At 39.4% G+C, this 19,604-nt stretch overlaps 1 long non-coding RNA gene and 1 pseudogene across 1 annotated transcript in view; one reads left to right on the top strand and one right to left on the bottom strand.

The window, feature by feature from the left end:
* The window catches only part of LOC105307921, a 134,571-nt gene that overhangs the window by 58,618 nt on the left and 56,349 nt on the right, over positions 1-19,604 (top strand). Inside the window, exons 3-6 of the long non-coding RNA XR_002777852.1 lie at positions 121-352; positions 8,833-9,021; positions 9,164-9,385; positions 9,498-9,567. This is a non-coding gene — a long non-coding RNA (uncharacterized LOC105307921). The remainder of the gene's footprint in view (positions 1-120; positions 353-8,832; positions 9,022-9,163; positions 9,386-9,497; positions 9,568-19,604) is intronic.
* LOC111733148 lies at positions 4,829-4,947 on the bottom strand (annotated as a pseudogene).

The raw sequence follows: 19,604 nt of genomic DNA, 5'->3' as shown, positions 1-19,604 counted from the left end.
TCCCTGTCCTTCTCCTTCACATGCAGGTGCTCATTCCTTGTCTGTTTCCTATACTTTTTTTTTTTAAACTAGAGAACCTGTCTGAATTAGCTTCATGCTTGGTATCCTTTTCTTTTGCAGATTGGAATTCTGTTGCAATTTTTAGTATTCTTCAGGTCTGAGCTTGGCCACTGCAAGAACACTCTGGATTTGCCCATCAGCCTGTCCAAAGAGATCTCTGTCTATGGCTCGCATCTGAGACTCAGTGATGCCTCATAGCCCACTCTGCAGCACAGCCCCTTGTTGCTTACTGCTGTTTTTTACTAAAGCTGCTGCCTACCTTGCCTGGACCTCATTATCAGGCCCTCTTAAAGTATGTTCCTTTTCCTTTCTGGGGACATTGCCCGTTGCTCACTTCTGGACCATCCTGACACTGGCTATTAGCCTCTACTTCTCACATCTCATTGGAGACCTTACCCTCAGAGCCCTCCAGGGCCTGCCTGGTCTCGGGGGTTTGGATCTCCCCAGGCTGGTCTATCCCATCCCTGGCCAGTTTCCAGTTACTGTCTACAAAGTCTTCATGGGCATTCCTTGGGCCAGATTGCCCTACCTGAGCCCATCTCAGGATGGAAGCTACTGTGTCCAGACTCATCCACTGTGTGCCTGTTAACAAAGCCTTCCAAGCAAACAGCCTGTGCAGTAAATGACTTTCGTAGGCTAAATTCAAGTTGAAATTCTAAGGTGGACGATGAGGGAGAATTTCTGTATCTCTGCAGCATAAAATAGGGAGAAGGGATGCTGTTGGGAATTTTTGAGCCAGCAAGAGATAATTAGGTGAAAGGCGAAAAGTACGTTTGTGATCTTTTTTGGAAGCAAAGTTAACATGTGAATATCTATGGTGACATCATTGTTACTAGTTGGTAGCCTAGTAGTATTCAGCTCCTTGCAAAGGTGCTTCTAGTTTAATGACATTACCCAGAGGTCCACCCCCCATAGCAGGGGCATGTGCTCTGGCTAGCTACGTGCCCTGGTGCCGAGGACTTACTCTTTCTAAACCTCAATTTCCTCATCCACCAAATGAGGCTTTGTACAGATAATATCTTTGCTCATTTATAAGCTCTCAGGGTGGTGTCAAGAATACCAGTTAGTGTGAAAGTGTTTTACAAACTGTAACATATCATACAGATTATCCGGTTTTCCTTTCCAGATGGGCGGGGGCCACAGACATGGAACCTGTTGCTCAGTGTTGGTGGACAGCAAAGATTAGTATCAGTGTCCTGAGGGAATAGCAGGTCAGAAATAAGGCAAACAGCCTGATATGGAGCCAGATGAGACGAGGGAGACAGTCCACAAAGCCGAGTGCTTTGGGGAGCCAGCAATGCCGATGCATGGGGAAGCTTGAAGGAGAGGAATTTCCTGAGTGGAGAGGAATTTCCTGAGCTAGAGTACAGGGGCTACTGACTTCTTTTTGTTTGGTGCCTGCTGTTGCTGCTCTAGCAGCTTAGACTGAAGCTATTTTGGAAGCAGTGAATAGAGTAGAAGAGCAGACCAAATCGAGGGCCTATTCTCATAAGATCTGCCAGGATTTAAGGACCAGGGAAGGGGCACAAGGCCATTATCAGCCAGCCCAAGTTAAACCCAATTCAAAGGAGAATAATAAGTGGCCTGGGTGACCAGCAAAGGCAAGCCACGTTTGGACACTGTGCTGATTAATATGTGTCAACTTGGCTAGACTATGGTACCCAGTTGTTTGGTCAAACAAAGTCTAGGTGTTGCTGTAAAGGAATTTTTTTTAGATGTTATTAACATTAAAATCAATTGACTTTGAGTAAAGCAAATTGCCCTCCATAACGTGGGTGAGCTCATCCAATCAGTTGAAGGCCTTAAGATTAAAGACAGGATTCCCAAAGAAGAAAGAATTCAGCCTCAAGGCTATATCACTGAAACCCTTCCTGAATTCTAGCCTGTGGGGCCTACCCTGCAGATTTTGGACTCAAGACTGCAACATCAATTCTTACCTGAATTTCTAGTCTATTGATCTGCACTACAAATTTCAGACTTGTCAGCCCCTACAATTATGTGAGCCAATTCCTTAAAATTTCTCTCTGTCTCTCTCTCCATATATCTATATCTATATCTGTAGATATATACCCTGTTGGTTCTGTTTCTGTGGAGAATCACAACTGAAACAGACACCATGAAGATGGCATATAGCTTACAGGAAAGGCAATTGAAAGATCCTGGAGAGCCTTCTGAATTTATTTACCAACATTTTCAGTTGGTTACAGTGTAGTAATTGAATCCATACTATGTCTACTAAGGAAGTATCTATCGTGCCATGGAGGTTGGTTGGCAGGACCTCCATCAACTCAGATCCCTGAGAGGACAACCCACAGCCTGAGTGGAAGACCCGCACTTTATGGCAGAGAAGCTTTACTGCCCTGAAGAGAGCACTGAAGGCTGAGCGTCCTCTACCTGGAGCATAGAGATCTGACTAGAGAGGGCCTCCAGCTCTGCCAGGTTGCTAATGGGGCCAAGAAGGACTTCTGCGGGTCCTCTCACTCAGACTTAATAGAGTCAGCATCATTGAAAGTTGGTGTTCATCTGGTCTGACTCCTCAGTGTACAGATGGGGAGAGTGAGCCCAGGAGAGGAAGGATCGCTTTACAGCAAGTTAGTGGCACAGCCAGGCCAGCATTCAGATCTCTAGATCGGGGGTCCTAACCCCTGGGCCATGGACTGGTACTGTCCGTGGCTTGTTAGAAACCAGGCCACACAGTAGGAGGTGAGCAGCAGGAAAGTTAAGCTTCATCTGTATTTGCAGCTGCTCCCCAGCGCTAGCATCACTGCCTCAGCTCCACCTCAGATCATCAGACATTAGTTGCTCATAGGAGCACCGGTCCCCAGTGCCAGAAAGATTGGAGACCGCTGCTCTAGATAACAAGGCAGGAAGAGAAGAAAAGAGAAGGAAAGAAAAAGTTCGTTTGATAAAGAGAAGTGTAGATTCCCACTGCACTTTTTCTATGGGCCATTTGGTGAGTAATTATCCCAAAGGAAGCATCCTATTTTTCACAGCTGGATAGAAAGGAAGGAAAATAGAAGAGTCTGAAAATTAAAGTGATATAAAATAGAAAACATTTATAAGGGCTGTCACTGCTAAATCACAAAATTGAAGATGAGCAGTATAAATGGGTTTCATTGAAGAGCAAATTAGCTGTCCTGTGGAGTTCTCTAATAGCAAGAAAGCCACTGCACTTGGTCCAGCCATCTTGGCCAAAGAGTGTTCACCCTTGTTAAAATAAAGGTGCACCTTGATTGCTTCTGGACCAGCTCTCCATATTTCTCCCCACTTTTGCTCAGGAATTTGGTTATGTCCCATGAGCATACCGAATTGAATTGATCAATGAAAATGGCATATGCGTTCATTTGTTTTAACTTGATTCTGATAGCTTCATCCATTAAACTTACAATGAAGTTGTAATTCTTTTTAAAAATATAAATTAAAAAACCTCCTGGCAATTCATAATCACTTTAGAATACATCAGGATGAATTCGTAAAGGTGATTCCTTTGCATTCAGTATTGCTGCTTTGTGCCTATGTTTTCCACTGATGATATATCCCCCTTATACATCATTGAAAGTGTTAGGATTTATACGGTGGAATATAGTATGCATTAGTCCTTCTAGAAAAGAGTGGATGACCTAGTAGAGTTTTATACCTTTAATTCCTACCGTTGTTTGTGGAATGGCATTTCGTAATGAACCGTTGTATTTGGGAAAGCAGTGTTCTGCAAATAGCATAGATTATAACCAATATGGGATATTTTACTGTGCTTTCCATGGCGTCCCTCGGCTTCTCACTAAGATACATCCTCACAGCAAAGCATCTTTCATGGCCAAAGGAGAACATTAACCTCTGTTCTGCCCCTTCCCTATTGGGAGCACAGCACAGCTCTGATCAGCTCCTTAAAGGCCCTTTTTTTTTTACACTCTCTTGTAGATCCGCAGACAGTATTTGCAAAGCATATTGGAACCTTGGCCAGTGGCACTCCTGAAGTCGGGAAGGTCATCATCAGCTCTTTCCTTTGGTAGCTTTCCTTCTATTTTTTTTTCTTTTTTGAGGTAGTGAAAACTGCTCCAAGTTGCTTCTGTGATCTCCGATTCTCCCCTTCTTTTTATATCCTTTTCTCCTTTCTCATATACCCACTGATGGAGCAATTGAATAACTTTCATTCATTCATTCAAGCATTTACTGAGTCCTGCTTCGTGCAAAGCACTGTGCAATGTTCTGAGTTTTTAGAGTTATTCTTTTCCAGTGGTGATGTTCCTTTTAAAATTATAAAAGTAATACATATTCGTGGTAAAAATACAAACAGTGCAAAAGGATGTAAAATGAAAAGAAGAGCCCCTTCAAGCCCCTAGTCTCACTCCTTTGGCATATTCATCAGTAACAATTCCTTGTGTGTCTTTTCAGAACTTTTCTATGCATGTAATAGTGTGCATGTACATTCATGCATATATTCATGCATACACAGGTACATATCTGTACATACATGCTTTTTCAGGAAACACTAATTGGGACATGCTAAAAGCAATTTTGTCCTTCTACTTCCATGTACATCTTGGTCTGCTTTCCATGTCAGCACATGTAGTCTGCTGATTCACTTTAAGACCGCATGGTTGAAATGTGACTTTAGGAAAGCCCTGAGATTTTGATGAGTTTTCTGTAGAGGGCACTACAGATCACCAATTTTGAATGTATAAACTCAATTTTCATTCACTGTCCTCGGGTTTCTTTTGCTTTTTCTTTATATTGGGGACATAGTTATGTATTCTTTCTCTTTTTTTAATGCCCACAGCACCTGGTATTCCTAGGTGGTCTCCCATCCAAGTACTAACCAGGCCCGACCCTGCTTAGCTTCTGAGATCAGATGAGATCAGACACGTTAAGGGTGGCACGGCCTTAGACTAGTTATGTATTCTGATACTTGAAGGATTCCAATGCCTTGCAAATAGTTTGGGTAAAAGTTAAAAGTAGCTTGATCAGTTTCCTTCCCCACATACCAGGTATCTACTCTGGCCTTGGACCACTCTCAAAGTAGCTCCCCAGTCTCCAGAGCTTGTCCCAGTACTTGATGACAGTTTCTTTTCTCCTTTTCATAAGTTTTCTGTAGTGTCAGCCTACATTTTCTGGTCTGGCCTCATTGACTATAAAGTTCTTGCTTATTTGGACATACCGTATCCTCACTGGTTTTCATTTGCCCATGTGCAATGTGACTCCTCTCTCAAAAATCTGCTAATTCTATGTCACCCTTATTTGAGCATTTACTATACGTTAGATATTGTGAGCCTCGTTTCTTTTATTCCTCACAACAAACTCATGAGGGAGGTGCAGTAATTCTCCCCAAATGATACATGAGGCACAACCTTCTAGGGTCAGATAAACTTGGGTTCAAATTTCAGCACTTCCACCTACTAGCTGTGTGACCTTGCACAATGTCCTTAACCTTTCTGTGCCTCTTGTGTCATTTGGGGATAATTACTGCACCTCCCTCGTGAGTTTTATGAGGATTGAAGGAAGCGAAGCTCACAATATCTAATGTACAGTAAATGCTCAGATAAGTGAGCTGGCTTTTAACCAGCATGTGTACTGTCTCCCTTAAGTCACCAAGTGCTTGTTGGCTGGCCAGTCATAACAGAGCAGCCCTAGCCTTTCTGTGAGCCTGTGATTCTCTAAGGGCAGGCCACAACAGCCACTCCCTGACTCCGTGCAGCATGACAGGCTCCGCAGGAGGGTCCTATTGAGAGTTCTCTCTTGCTGGAATAGCATTTTCTTACACACTAAACCATGGGAAAGTTTTTTATGGGGAGGAAAGGGGAGGACTTCCTGCTTATAATTTGAGCTGAGAAGAGATTCCCACTTTGTGAAGCTCCACAGTCCTTCCTGTAAAATGCTCTTATAAGACCTCAGGCAGAATCAGCAGCTGTTGGGCATTTTTGTTTCATCTCTTCATGCTCCACCTCAGAGATACAGATTTACAACCCTACTTTGACCTAAAACAGCAATATACAAGAGAAACTGGTCTTTTATTTGCCAAATCAGAGTTCTCCAGTTTCTCTATCAATTCTGCTGCCCTAGGTATTCCTTTGTGAATTCAGGTTTATCTGAATGAGGTGTCTAAGAGAAGCACATGGTAACTAGATGATTTCTATCCCAGTCTCTTTCTTTCCCTGGTCTCCAATCCTGATTCTCCAACTGCCTTGCCTTTATGCTTTAGGGATTCATAATCAGGATATGGTCATGGCCCAGTTGCTGAATTGGGCATTTCTGAGTCTAGAAGACAGGTCATTCCAGATGTTAGGAAAATGCCTTTTATTTCTTCAGCGTCTGGTAGAAATCGAATGGTTGGAAGAGTGTTTTGTTTGTTTACTTACTTATTTTCAAGTTTTTACTTTTATTCTGTTTTATTCCCAGCACTAGAAAATAAACCTGAAAATCTGGAAAGGGAAAGACCAAACCAATAGTAATTGCTCTGGAATTGTGGGACTTTTTCAGTAATAAATGTCTGGATGATGTATTTATTCCAGTTCCAATCCAATTGAATTCAACAAATATCTGTTGAATGCCTGCTGTGGAAAAGATAAAGAATGAGTAAGACATGGCTCTCACCCTCCAGGAGTTCACAGTTAACAGGGAAATCAACATGTACACTGTTAATTCTCATCCAAGGAAGACAATAATAAAGGTATATATAGAAGTTTAAACAAGGTGCTATGGGAGTATTGGAGGAGTGAAAAAAACTTTAATTAGGGAATCTGGAAAGATTGTTTTTGAGAAAAGAAGGTTTTGAGCATGGTCTTAAAGAATTGATGAGACTATTTATAGGCAGACATTGAGGTTTAGGCTGAGAGTGAGCCACTCACTCTCTCTCTGGGTATGAGAGCAGAGAATGACGATTGGTCTGGTAGGGCGGACAGCGGTAGGAAATACAACTGGAAAGGTACGGCTGACGCAATTTATGAAGAACCTTGATATAGGCTAAGGGTTTGGACTTGCTCTGTAGACTAAAGAAGTCTTAGATTAGCACCCCCACCCCAAATCATAGAGGAATCTCTTCCCTATCATCACAGCCTCTGGGTGTTTCACAGTGGTCTCTGTACAGATGCTTTCCAGTTACACTCATATTCATTTGATGAAGATTCTCTATATGAGAAATACTCCACTTTAAAAAACATGTCACATGGGATTGATTTAAATGGTCCCAATATTATCAATCATGCATTTAATTTATTTCTCTCCCCAGTAGTGTATATACTTTGATTATATTGACTAAGATCACAGTCCACGTTGATATAACCCAAGAGTAATTATTGATGATCTAGGTGGTATTGCATTTGAAATTTATCCTCCCCTGTCTTCAGTTCCATTCATTTTGAGCTTATACTAAACCAGTTCTAACTGTTCCATCAGGTGGCTCTTTTACTGGCTCTATTTGTTGTCTTTCTCTGGTGTTCCTAGAATGACAGATTAAATTATATCAGATGCTTCTCTCTCTAAGATATGTTAACTTTGCACCATCCTCTTTTACCATTCAGCCTGTCATCCTATCACAAACAGGCATTAGCTTCATTTGGCATGATTTGTGTTTGAAGAATCCATATTAACTACTGTTTATCACTCAGGTTTCCCCTAGGTACTCATAAATGACTGCCTTAATAATTGTCCTCACAGCTTACCAGATATTGAAATTAAATTTATGAGTTTAATTCCATGAGTTCCCTGGGGATTTCTTTTAAAGAAAAATGGAACAAGGCAGTTTCATGACTCATAGCAACTCTTCCATAATAAACCAGTGTGATTAAAAAAAAAAAATTTTGCAAGGAAACAAATTTCAGTTTTAGCTTTCCAAAATGATTATTATAAAAGTTAACAAATAATAAGATATTCTGAAATACTAAAAGACATCTTGTGTTCTTTAAAACTCTGTATTTACTGCACTTACACATATTCTTAAGGGCCACAACAGATGACTAAAAGTGTTAATCCACTAGTTTATAGTCCTTTGTGAAATTTGGTCTTTTTATATTCAAATTATTGCCCACTTTATATTCAAAAATAGCCCAATAATGGCACTTTTTAAAGGTTATTTTGTAAGTGCTGTCAGTCAGGCATATGCTAAAGTACTGTTTCAGGTTTTTGAGATAAACTTGCCTGCCACAATTGTGGTTAACTATTTTATAACTGAATCATAATGCACAGACCTGAGACCTGAGTCTTCTCTTCACTGAGTGCAGTGCGGGGAGAATTGTAAGTAGGCTGTAGATGGACCATAGTTACCTCTAAAATTTGTGACTGACTGGGAAAGGATTGATGTACATTTGATAGCCAATGTAGGATGCCTCGAAAGGGATGGATGCATAAAACATTCAGTGAATGTTCTTGGTCAAGTTTAGATGTCTATAGTTGCCCAGCCAAGACTGCCTGCTACTCTAGCTAGGAATGTGTGGAACGACTGGTTGACATCAGTCATAGTAGGAAATTAATCAGTTTTCTCCAACTGAAGCAGTTTGGGCCCAGTGAAGAGCAACATGCTGATGCAATAGTCCCCCTTTTCTTAACATTCCGTAGGAAAGTGGTCAGACGGCGCCTCCTCTTTGAGCCATCACCAGTCCCCTTCCCAGTGACTTGGTCCAAGAGGCAAATTATGTTTCAAAGCAATTTGGTGGTGTCATCTTTTTTCATTAGGTATGGCAGATATTCTGGAAGCTCTGTCATGGTGCATTTTGCTTTGGTGCCTGTCACGACTATAGTGCATAGGTTTTTTTCTTGTTCATATGAATGTTTTTATTTCAGAAACTGATGTCTAGGGCCATGAAGCAGTTGAGCAGTGGGAAAATCCTCCACTATGCAATCGTGGTCTGGGATAATATTTAGGAAGAGAGAACATGCATAAGTTACCTACCAACCTGACGGAAATGGATTCCAAACCTGGCATACCATGCCTCACTCTTCACCAGTGCGCTCCTGAAAGAGAAGCCCATGGTGAGCAGTTTAGAGTTTGTTACTGGGAGGGAAACATTGGGTTTCAGGAGAAAGAATTTAGATGGCATTTTAAGAAGCCATTCCTTTTTTGGTAGAGTAGAAAAATCTACCTCTGAGCCTGTGGTGTGATCTTTTTCTCTAGATGAACACGATGACTATCTCTCATGCATTTTTCTGATATTTATTCTGCAAATCAGCTGCATGAACCCCTGCCACTCTCCTGAATAAGCTTCCAGGCATTACGTGCATGCTGTGTTCCTGTGGAGGGATGGCAGTAATCTCTGCTAAGATAAACTGGAGCTTCTGTGGATAAAGCATAAACACAGTGAAGTGTGTATGGCTGGAAGATTTAATGCCTCTACAGGTAATTTTTTTTGGAGGGAGGATCTGGCATTTAATCAAATCCAGAGTCATTATGTAAATTTAATCACCTTGCAACACACTAGTAATTTTATTATCTCCTTTTCACTTGACAGTGCTGAGATGCAAGTTGGGTTTGGAATTCCAGAGGTAGAGCACTCTGATTGGAGGCATATTAAGGAAAAGGTACTGTGGAAATGAGATAAAAACTTTATTCTTGCTATTGATTGTCATCTTTGTACATGTACAGATGTCCAACAATGGGTTTTTACAATGAAGTGTGAAGATTTAAAGATTTCCACCTTTCATAATGCCCCCAATAATTTGCAAAGAACCTATTTTGAATGGACTATGTTAAATCTACTCCTGTCATATAGAAAACCTTAGCACTGAATGAGATGTGGTTCAAACTCGCCTTAACACAGGGGCCTCCTTCACATTTGCGTAGCCCATTTTGATGTGGCCACTGGTTACTAGCATGATGTCTTGTGTTGGATTATTTAAGCCATAAGATCTATTTAAAGTTAAAGACAGTATTTCCATTCATCAACACCAGCTTCAGTAGATGTTTAAAAGGTTCATTGAGGTTGATGATCCTGGATAGACATTATCCATCACCACATCACCGTTCATATTATGAGGCTGAGGAAGAAAAAACCTGTTTAAGTTGGATTTCCCAAAGGGCACTTGGGTTTTTGACATTGTGATTCACACTAATGATAGTGTCTTAAAGTAATGAAGCTAACTACTTACAGAGTGAAATTAGAAAGGAGGGAAGAGGGAAGACATGATAAGATGTTGAACTAAACTCGCTAAGGCAGAAGAAATGGCATTTGGGGTATCTTTTCTTCCACTTCTCTGTTTCACTTTCCCCATTTTTTCTTATCTCTTAACCTGAAAGAAACTCTTGAGAATATCCCTTCTCCTGTGGACAAAAACTCCATGAGCTCCTCCATCCATATGCTGGAACATGGAGGCCCCTAGTCAGCCAGGAAGCCTGGAAGACATCATCATCTGATGTCTTCCTTGGTGTATCTTGCAGAAATGGAAGCCAACAACTCAGGGAAATGCCCCTAATTTGGGTACAATTCAGATGACCAGGTTTCCCCTACCTAGAGTGCTACTTATTCCAGTGAAAACTTTTCTTTTTTTTTCTAAAACTCCTTATTAACTCCATGAATCATAACATGGCCTCATACCAAGAAATCAAAATGGCGTAACTTGGATTAAGATTGAAGCGCTTTACTATCCAATTTCCCATCAAGCTTATTTGTTCTCTGTTTACTACCGATACCTCAGCTTTCTCTTCCTAAAATGATTGTAATAATCACTACCTACTCTAAGGGTTGGTATAAGGATTCAGTGAGACACGGATGTGAAAGTATCCAGCTCTAGGTCTGGCCCAGAGTACATGCTCAGTGAGGGCAGGTTGAATCAGAATGATCTTATGCTTAGGAGTCTAAAGGGCTGACTTTTGAGAAGTATTTATATATATATTAGATACAAGTTCTGTGTGAGATACGTGGTTTGAAAATATTTTCTCCCAGTCTATAGCTTGACTTTTTTATTCTTTTAACAGTGACTTTCACAGAACAAAACTTTTAAATTTTGATGAAGTCCAATTTATCAGCTTCTTTTTTATAGCTCATGCTTTTGGTGCCATATCTAAGAACCCTTTACCTAACTCAAGATCATGAAGATTTTCACCTATTTTTTTTTCTAAAAATTTTATAGTTTTATGTTTTACATTTGGATCAATTACCCACCTCGAATTGATTTTTGTATAATGTGTGAGCTTTAGGTCAAGGTTACATGTTTTACCTATGGGTGTAAAATTATTTCAGCACCATTTGTTGAAAATACTATCTTTTCTCCATTGAATTGCTTTCACCTTTGTCAAAAATCAATTGGCCATATTTATGTGAATCTATTTCTGGACTCTGTTCTGTTTCATTGATCTGTTGTTCCTTTCCTTTGCCAATACCACACTGTCTTGATTCCTGTAGTTTTACAATAAGTCTTAAAATCAAATAGTGTTATCCTTCCAACTTTATTCTTTTTCAAAAAAATTTTAGCTCTTTTAGTTCCTTTGCTTTTCAAATAAATTTTACAATCCACTTACCTGAAAATATAAAAAAGTTCTGTTGGGATATTGATTGGAATTGCATTAAATCTGTAGATCAGCTTGGGAAGAATTGACATTTTTACTGTTTCCTTCAATCCATGAACACAGTATCTCTCTGTATTTAGATATTTTAAAAATTTCTTTCATCAGTGGTTTATGGTTTTCAGTATATAGTGTCTGTACACATTTTATTAGATTTACACTTAAGTATTTCATTTTGTTTGAGCTATTGTAAATTGTATGTGTTTTTTTTTTTCAAATTTTAGTTTCCATTATTACATTGGGAGTGTATAGAAGTATGATTGATTTTTGTATGTTGAACTTGTAACCTACCACCTTAATAAACTTACTATTTCTAGGAAGATTTTTTTCAGTAAATTCCTTGGGATTTTCTGTGTAGACGGTTAAGTTGCCTGCAAATAGAATTTTATTTCTTTCCAATATTTATGCCTTTTATTTATTTTTCTTACCTTATTGCATTGGCTACGACCAGTATGATGTTGAATTGGTGGTGAGAGAGAATGCTTTGCATTGCTCTTGATCTTAGAGAGAAATAACTTAGTCTTTTGCCATCAAGTATGATGTTATCTGTAGTTTTTTGGAGATGCTTTTTACCAGGTTGGGGAAGTTTTTCCTTCTATTTCTACTTGCTGAGAATTTTTTATCATTAATTTATTTGACTTTTCTCAAATGCTTCTTCTGCATTAATTGGTATAATCATGTAGTTTTTATTCTTTCGACTGTTAATATGGTGAATTACATTGATTGGTTTTTCTATTATTGAACCAACCTTCTAATCTCATGATAATTTCAGTTGACCGTGGTATATTATTTCTTTATATATTGATGGATTTCATATGATAATATTTCTTAAGAATTTCATGTCTGTATTCATGAGGGATATTAGTTTATAGTTTACTTTTCTGGAACTTTTTGTCTGATTTTGGTATCAGGATTAGGTTTGTCTCATTAAATATGTTGGGAAGCATTTTCTTTTTCTATTTTTTGAAAGAGATTGTGTAGAACTGGTGTTATTTCTTCTTTAAATGTTGTGTAGAATTTGCTAATGGAATCATCTGGGCCTGAAGATTTTTTTCCAGAAGTTTTCAACTACAAATTCAATTTTTTTTAATGATTATATGATTGTCCAGTTTATCAATTTCATCATGGGTGAGTTTTAGCAGTTAGCGGTATTTAAGGACTCATTGCCTTTTTGATCTTTACTCTGTGAAGTAGGCAAGACAGATAGTCTTAGCTCACTGCTCAGAACAGTTCCAAGTACATAGTAGAAGCTTAGTTAATATTGATAGGATGAAATTGGTAAATGAACTCCATTTTACAAATGTGGAAACAAAGGTTCAGAGTAGTGAAATGACTTGTTCAAAATTATTTTGTTCATAAATGGCAACGCCAGGACTCAAACCCAAAAACAAAAATAGCTTTTGAAGAAGAGAAAGTGAGAAGGGAACTAATTCAGCATCTATTTTGTGCTAGACATTGCTGGGTGTTTTCATATAATATGTGTCGTTTAAATTCCGACAACAATCCTGTGATATAGGTGTTGCTGTTTCCATTTTAAAGTCGAAAGAAGTAAGGCTCTTTATTAGTCAGGGTCCTAACAGGAAACATATGGCACACTGAAACTGGGATAGTTTGAGGAGGGTTTAGTTAAAGGACTATTTACGAGGTCAGCAGGGTGTAGGGAAACCACAAGGGCTAGTATAGTGAGGCTGTTACCCCCACCACCACCACCGCCCAGGCCCAAAGGGATGAAGAAAAGGAGAATCTAGAGAGAGAACATATAAATGGAGAGACCTCTAAGCAGATAGCTTTGAGATGAACAGTGGTCTTTGATCAAGGGACATTGCTAACTCCACACAAGGTGATTTCATAGGTGGAGGGTGAACAGCTAAGAGAAAACTACACTCTTCTCCCAGTAATTAATCACTGGGCAAAGGTCATTTCTGGCCAGACCCTACCGGAAGCCCAGAGGCGAGTGAAGCCTGTTGGTATAATCCATACCAGTCAGTTTCCTGGGGAGGAAAGCAGGATAGAGACTGAATCTGGAGAATAAAGAGGTTAAGTAACCTGTCGAAGATCACACAGCAACCTGGTAAGAGGCAGATCTAGAATTCAAATTCCAAGGCTCCAGTTTCTGACACTGCACTTGTCCATCTTCCCCAGGAGACTGGCTTTCAGGGCCAAAGTATTACAAAAGGACCTTTGATAAATCCCACAATGCGTATATGTTCTCATTTCATTTCTCTATGACCTGCAATGTAAATGCAGCTATGTTGGTATCATAAATTAGCATTAAGGTACTGGGAAAGAGAATGTTAGGAGGTGAAAGGAGTTCTTTCTGCCTGAGCGAGGAGCCAAGAAAGGTGATGAAAGTTAGGGGAGAGGACATAAGAACCGAACCATAAGCAGGCCAAAAGCAAGCAAATTAGGCTAATATTGACTGAGTGCTTTCTATGTGCCAAGTACAGAAGTTGACAGAGGTTAAAGGGTTCTGAAAAATCAAGTTTGCATAAAAAGGAAAGAAGCCCTTTGAGGAGTTTATGTCATTCTGGGGCACTAGAGGTGAGAGGATTTGTGCATTCTGACTCTGGAATTCAACTGATAAAGCACTGGATGGAGGCCCAGATGGCTGTCTGGAGCAGCTCGAGGTCCTTGCTAAGAGCCCAGCCTGCTGGTGGGTGAAATAAGTAAGAGTAGAAGGAGGCGAGAGAAGTGGCCTCCATGACTTAGCTGACACCTGCAATTTGCTTAGGTGTGTATAATCTGTATCTTAAAACCCCTCACATTGGGCAAGGCAGGCCAGTATGCAACCAGCAACCACTGAAGTGGGGCTTTGGGCTGAGAGACAGACTGTCTTCAAAACTGAGGGTTAGACCTCCCTGCTTCCCTGCTGTGATCTCTATAATAGCAGCCTCAGGCAGCAACACCCAGTCTGGTCTACCTCCTCTCAGTGTCTCTATCCAACGTTTTCTGTGGGGGCTCTGGTTGCATGGGAACTGGTTTGAGCAAGACTACCTCGACCACCAACTCTTACAGTATCTAGCTCAGTAGTAATTCTCAACCCCAGCTGGACATTAGGATCATCAGGGGGCAGAGGCAGCTTCATATCCTTGTGACCGGTGCAATTATACAGGGTCCCATGCTCAGAAGGGGGCCCCATGCTAGGGCTTTAATGCTGTGTGGTTGCCATTTGAAATTATTAATAATTTTATCTTTGAACCTGTGTTTTATAAGTGAAGTCCAATGGGACAGTAGAGCATGCACTTGGTGCTTGCAACCTCGATTTTTTCACATGTTGTTCCACTTACCACTACCTACCCATATCTTCAAGATGGGTTTTTGACTGTCACTCCCTTGATTCCTTGTTCCTTGGGACCCTCTTTCTCGATCCCATCCATATCCATCTAGTGGGAGCCTGGACATGGGGAAGGTCAAGGTCAGATGCTTGCACCCTGCAGCCTCTCGGGGTAGGGCATGAGAATGACCATCCTTGTGCCTGGTTCATAGTACTAGGCATGTTCAGTGGGCAGCTCAGTGGGGGCAAGCCTCTTGTCCATTCCTGATCGGGGTACCTAGTCTGTCCTTTTGGTCTACACTTGTCCCATGAGTATTTTCATGCCCTGGAGAGTGTCCATTGGTCCTACTCCATATCTGGATGAGTTTCTCTTCCTCCTTCCACCTCTCTTGATTCTGCCTTGTGTTCATCTCCTTTGGCCAGCTCAAGGCACCTTACAGGGATAAAGCAGTCAATACAAATTATGCAATTTTGGTGATTCTGCATATGAGTTAAACGCTCTGATATTTTTATTTAAAATTGGCATTGTATAATATAAAGATGAATGGTAAAAACACATGTTAATAATTTAAAATTTTACTTTTCCTTGACTTAGAATGACATTGAAAAGCCAGTAGAAAATATCATGACAAATTGAATGAGACACTGCAGAAGAAAGGAAAAATCTATATATTTTAGTACGTTTAATGGCGCCATTAACCTGTTTTTTGAACAAGGGGACCCACATTTTCATTTTGCACTGGGTTCCATAAATTATTTACCCAGTCTTGCCTGGGTATATACTTAAGACATATGAGTTCATCCAACCTTTTGATATTGTATAGGGCTCCAGGCATCTGTATTTTTAAAGGCATCTCAGAGAGTCTGTCATAGAAAGAAATTACAGATAAGCAAGGAAGGAAAGCTAGAATAAACTCTGTGGTTCTATATTTGAGTCAGAGATTTCCATATGAAAAATAAACATATAAACATATCTATACCCATATCTATAAATATGTATGTAAAGATAGATACAGAAACACTGATATGTGTGTATACATGGATTATTTTACATGCATGTGTCTCCTACCTCAGTTCTCTGATGGATCTAAGAAAAGTCATTGTGTTTTTTTCCTAGTTTTTTCTAGTTTTTCTTGTAAGGATAGGAATGATGACTTCCAAGCTCTTATCGGAGCTGAAATCAGGAGGCTATTTCAAAATTTATATAAAAAGTCACAAGTCCTAGAATAGCTAATCAATTTTGAAAAAGAATAAAATGGAAAGAATCAGTCTACCCGGTTTCAAGACTTATTATATGGCTACATTAATCAAGATAGTGTGGTTTGGCAGAGGGATGGACACACCGATCATTGGAACAGAATAGAGAACCAAGAAATAGACCCACACAAATATGCCCAACTGATTTTTGACAGAGTTGCAAAAGCTATTCCATGGAGGAAGGATAGCCTTTTCAACAAATGATGTTGGAGCAATTGAACATTCATAGGCAAAAACAAACAAACAAACAAACAAAGCAGTCATACCTTATGTATATATTATCCCAAAATGGATGATGTAAGTTTTTAAAATGTAAAACTATCTTTTAGAAAACAAACAGGAAAAAATCTTTTGGATTTAAGGCGAGGCAAAGATTTCTTAGACTTAACACCAAAAGGCTGACATCACCAACATGTCACGTTGATGTTACATTATGAGAAAGGCATTTTACCTCCATGCTATCCTTCCCCAAAATACATAATCCCAATTTAATCATGAGACAACATCAGACAAACCTGAATTTGGGGACATTCTACAAAATATCTGACAATTGATCTTTAAAATTGTCAAGGTCGTGAAAAACAAGGAAACATTGAGAAATTGCTATAGACTAGAAGCAACTAGGAAGATATGATGACTACATGCAACATACTATTCTGGATTTTCAATCCTGAACAGAAAGAAAAAAGGCATTAACAGAGAAACTTATGAGGTACATCGTACGAAATAACTGATCAGTGTTCTTCAGGGTGACAAGATCATGGAAGACATGGAAGGACTGATGAACTGTCATAGATTGGAAGAGACTTAAGACATATGACAACTAAATGCAAAATGTGGTATCCTGAATTTGGTCCTGGAACAGAAAATGGATATTAGTAGAAAAACTGGTGAAATTAAAAAAAAAAATCGATGGTTTAGTTAATAGTATTGTTTCAAGATTAGTTTCTTAATTTTGATAACCATGGTTACTTAAGATTTCGACCTGGGGAATGCTGGATGAAGTGTGTGAGGCAGCTGACTATGCTTTTTTTGCAACTTGCTCGCAACTTTAAAATTATTTCAAAATAAACTTAAAAAATAAAGCCCACTTCCCCCAGGATATTCTAATGTATAGCCAGGGCTGAGGACCGATGCTAGCTCATCCATTAGGTTCTGCATCATGAGTTTCCACTGTATTCTACTCTCTAGCCTGCTTTTTCTCCATCACAATTGAACTGCTCTGGAGGGATTTGTTTTCAACTAGAGTCCCTCACAATTCATTTTAACTCACTTTCTAAACAAGGAATACCAGCCCTTGATTGGAGGCAGGAGGCTGGCATTGTGGGTGGTTAGGGCCAGGTGTTTCAAGACAGTGAGAAGCAAGGATGGCCTCATAGGGCGATGCTCTGGTCTTAGAAAGCAGCCTTAGGTAGAGATAGTCAACATCTTGGATAGCAAATTCCTGTTGCTATGACAGCTTCCAAGAGCACACTTGTCTCATCAGAGCCTGGGGCTTATTCAGTTGGCTCCACCCTCTTCCTGGAGTGCTCTGTTTATTAAAAGGGCCCTGCCCTTTATTTTGCTAGGATTAGTCATTATGGGTTGGTGAACTGCCCTTTCCCCCCCTCCACCCCAGCTTTTCATCTGCACCCTAAAAGGGAGGGCTGTGTCTTTGGGCCTGCTGAGAGTCCTTCAAGAGAGCTGATCTGAGAGAAAATTAAGAACAGCTGGGGGTAGACACAATGACATCATATGCCTCTAGCATGAAAGGCAGCTCAGAAACTCCGAATCAGGAAGAAGAGAAAAAATAATGGGAATTGGAGAAAGGGGCTGAGATTTGGGAACTATGCAAAGGCTGATTACTGGGGAAGACAAGAGAGGAGATTAATCTCAGAGCACAAGAGCTAGCTGAGACATTGAAACTCTTAGTAAGGACCTATTAATCTAGTATTTAGCACTTAGAGTCTATAGATTTAACAGCTAAAACTAAACAAGGACAGATTGGTGAATGCTGTGATAATGCCCTGAGGCAACCTGTGGTTAGGAGTAAGATTAACAAAGAAAATGGTTAGAAACAGCTTTATTTGTAGAATAAGTTACAAATTGGACCCTTTGTATATAGACTTTCTTCTTTTCTTGATTGTTCTGTATGAGATTGCTTGGCTTACATGTAAAACTACATTTATTTACTTTTTACTTTATCATTTGTTCAAAAGCAATAGATTCCTCTACATAAAATACTGATGATTGTTTGGAATGGTATATCCTTAGGAAACTGAACAATAAATTTGTTCAGCTTGAAGGGGCATTAGAGATGATGTAGTCCAAACCTAATTTTACAAGTAAGGAAATTGAAGCCTTAGAGAGATAGGTGATAGCTCCAAGATCACACCGCTATTATGTGACAGAATTGTGTTGCAGCTTAGGTCTACAAATTCCCAGGCAAGTGCTGTTTTCACCCCATATCTATTTTACCTAGTTTAGCCATGCCGAAAGAGAGTCTAAACTTCTATCCCTATATTACTACTAGTGACTATCAGTGGCTATCACAGATAAAATGCAGGCCACCTGCGAAGAATCAGCCTACTTCTACAGAATTCTCAGAATCCTTAGCATATTAAGCATGATGTGCAAAAGTCACAGTGAAAAACAAAGTACCAATATGTACTTTGTTCGGCATTTATTTTATTAAATCTTTTCCTCTATGTGTCATCCTTAAATATAATGCTGTTGCTCTGTTTAGCAGTTTTTAAAACATTATCAAGTTTAAATAGCAGTATCTGGCAATACATAGTTACATTGTCTGTTTCAAGCAACCAAACACAGAACTGATATACTTGAAGCTGTGCAATTATGGCAGTTACTACCATTTGTTGATACCTTATCTTAATTGCAGATTATCTCTTTGATCAGTGAATAAACCTTTTGAAGAGTGAATGTACAACCTAAACCTAGTAGAATAAGAGTAGAGTCCCTAACATTAGTCTGAGAAATCTGATTGAAAGTTATAACCCAGATAGTATGCTTCATCAAAAAACTTCCATTGTAACCTTAGAAGTTACTGAGCATTAGTCCTCTTAAATAACATGTCTTCTGAGGAGTGCAACTATGCCAAAAGAAAGACAACACACTTAATAGACCTTAGCAAACAAAGTAGAATTAATGAACTAGTCAATAATGGAAAACAAACTGGAGTATCACTGAAGAGCGAAGGGAACATATTGGAAACAGAAAGCAGGAATAAACAGTTACAAAGAAGTATTTAGAAATATCAGCTATGAAAAATAAGAGTTGAAATGAAGAATTTAACAAAATATTACATTAGTTTCAGGTATACACCATGGTAATTAGACATTTATATAACTTACAAAGTAATTGATCACTTCGATAAGCCTAGGACCCATCTGACACCATACATAGTTATTACAATATTATGGACTGTAGTTTCTGTGCAATACTTTTTATCCTGTGACTATTTTTATAACTGCCAATTTGTACTTCTTAATCCCCTCACCTTTTTCAGCCATTCCCCCAAACTCCCAT

This window comes from Pteropus vampyrus, unplaced genomic scaffold, assembly GCF_000151845.1.
Source record: "Pteropus vampyrus isolate Shadow unplaced genomic scaffold, Pvam_2.0 Scaffold529, whole genome shotgun sequence".
NCBI classification, from domain to species: domain Eukaryota; kingdom Metazoa; phylum Chordata; class Mammalia; order Chiroptera; family Pteropodidae; genus Pteropus; species Pteropus vampyrus.
This window is presented reverse-complemented; position numbering and strand designations above follow the sequence as displayed.